The sequence below is a fragment of the Echinops telfairi genome, unplaced genomic scaffold (assembly GCF_000313985.2).
Source record: "Echinops telfairi isolate 266 unplaced genomic scaffold, ASM31398v2 ScPeMD7_18;HRSCAF=68, whole genome shotgun sequence".
NCBI lineage: Eukaryota > Metazoa > Chordata > Mammalia > Afrosoricida > Tenrecidae > Echinops > Echinops telfairi.
In genome coordinates this window covers 21,176,479-21,179,199 of record NW_022103915.1, presented here as the reverse complement: position 1 = coordinate 21,179,199, position 2,721 = coordinate 21,176,479, and positions in this window count along the sequence as shown.

Genomic DNA, 2,721 nt, shown 5'->3' with positions numbered 1-2,721 from the left:
GCTGTTGATAACCTTGAGAAGAATGTAAATTTAAGAACACTTCATGTATTCATGAGGAATGTGTCCACAGATCAAGAGGCATTTGTGGAAACAGCATACGTGTATATTACATGGCTTAAAATCAGGAAAGGCGTGTGTCAGGGTTATATGTTCTCAGCATAGTTGTTCAGTCTGTACGCTGAACAAATCATCAGAAAACTGGATTACATGAAGAAGAATGTGGCATCAATATTGGAGGAAGGCATTAACAACCTATGATATACAGATGACACAACTGTGCATGTTGAACGTGAGGAAGACTTGAAGCACTTGCTGATGATGATCAAGGAATACAGCTTTCAGCATGGATTATAGCTCAGTAAATAAGACCAAACTCCTAATGTCGGGACCAAGAGGTAACAACATGATAAATGGGGAAATGTTTAAAGTTGTGAAAGATTTTGTTTTACTTGTATACACAATTAATGCTTATAGAAGCAGCAGTCAAGAGAGCAAAAGTCATATTGCACTAAGTAAATCTGTTCTTCAAGACCTCCAGAGTATCACAGAGAAAGGATGTTACTTTGAGGGCTGAGTTCGTTTGACCCAAGTCACGGTATTCTCCATCGCCTCATATGCATTTGTAAAAGTTGAACATTGCATGATGATGACTTTAGAAGAATTGATGGATTTGAATTGCTGTGCTGGAGAAGAATATTCAAAGTAGCATAGACCGCTAAAAGGATAAGCCAACCATTGTTGGAAGACGTAAGGCCAGAATGCAAGGATAGCAAGACTTTGTCATATCAGCTTTGGACATGTTGTCAGGAGAGACCAGTCCCTGGAGAAGAACATCATGCTTGGTAAAGTATAGGGGCAGTGAAAGAGGAAGTTTCTTAACTAGGTGGCTTAACACAGTAGTAGCTGCATCAAGGGGCTCAGGCAAAGGGGCTATTCTAAGAATGGCACAAGAGAGTGCAGTGTTTTATTCTGTTGTGTACAGGGTCACTATTGGCTGCAATTGATTCAATGGCCTCTACACTGTTTCCCCCAAAATAAGACAGTGTCATATTAATTTTTTCTCCCAAAGATGTGCTAGGTCTTATTTTCAGGGGATGTCTTATTTTTCCATGAAGAAGAATACGGTACACATTTATTGTTTATTGTTTTATTAAAAGAGACCTCGCACTTCCTGGCTGTGCTGCGGCCAACATTGAGCTGTGCGGCAGCACCTGTTGCTACAGTCCAGACTTGTGGTACATTTGGTGGGGTCTTATTTTGGGGGAGGTCTTATTTTCAGGGAGTGCCTTATATTTCATCGAGAGGCAAAACTGTAAGTAGGTCTTATTTTCAGGGAATGTCTTACTTTTGGGGAAACAGGGTAGCAACAACAACATGAAAAAATAGATGCCTAAAAGTGCTAAATAATTACAAATTTGGTTTTGTTTATTTTTGAAAGAGATGTGGAACACAGCATTCAAATGTCTTGTAGGTTCCAATCAGTGATATATGTAGATAAGTAGAAAATATGTGCTGCATTTCAAAAAATTAACTACAGGAGGGAGGGGAAAAATGAGGACCTAATGTCGGGGGTTTAAATGGAGAGAAAATGTTTTGAAAAACGATGTACAAATGTGCTTTACACAATTGATGTGTGTATGGATTGGGATAACAGTTGTATGAGCCCCTAATAAAATGTTAAAAAAAAAATTAACTACAAAGCAAATTTTCACGTGAAATCATCTATGTTCTTTCTCTTTCTGTGATGACTTGAAATCTATGGAGAAAGGATTCTGGAGTTACCCATGAAGGAAATAATGTGTGTACCTGATCACTTCTTAGAATATGGTGTTATATGTGTATAAAAGTAACCATAATTCTCTTAATCACTGCAATTTGGAATGACTGTTACGTCAATTTGAATTGCAGCAATGCATTACATTTATTATTACATGTAAAAACACAGAACCTATCTCATTCAAGGTTTGAATGGAAACTGCTGCAAAAAAAATACACACTCAATAAATATTTGTAGCTAATTGTTTAAAGAGGAGACTTTCACCAGTGTTATCTCACCTCTTTGATTTGTTAATTTGTTAAGGACTTTAGAACTATAAATCTGTTCACATATAAAATGCCCTTTGAATCTTCCTAAATATATATTGAGAAAATAAGAGGATCCTCATTATCACTAATAAACAAGACCCAAAGGTAGAGGTCCTCCTTTGGACCCTAGGGTTTTTATATTATGAAACTTACAAACCCAAGGGTTTGTAATTTATGCTAATATAATGTCTGTTAGTTTGTCATATTGTGGATGTTTGTATATTGCTGTGATGCTGGAAGCTACGTCACTCATGCATTAGTAGAGTCACACCTCATGGGTGTGTTTCAGCAGAGCTTCCAGACAAAGCAGACTAAGAAGGAACAGGCAGTCCCCTTCAGAGGGATTAGCCACTGAAAATCTTAAGAATAGCAACACAATATTGCATTATATAGTGCCAGACGATGAGCGCCTCACGAAGGGACACAATCAAAATATGACGCAGGAAGTGTGGGCAAGTCCTGCAAGTACCGTCAAGCATAATGATACGGACAGAAGATTTAAAAAGATGTTTGCTGGTCTTTCATTGACTACACAAATGCATTCTACAATGTGCATCAAGCTAGGGGTCACGTTGAGAAGAACTAGGTCTCAGAATCCGCAAGTGAGCTCATATGGATCAGGCTGCTGTTGAAGCA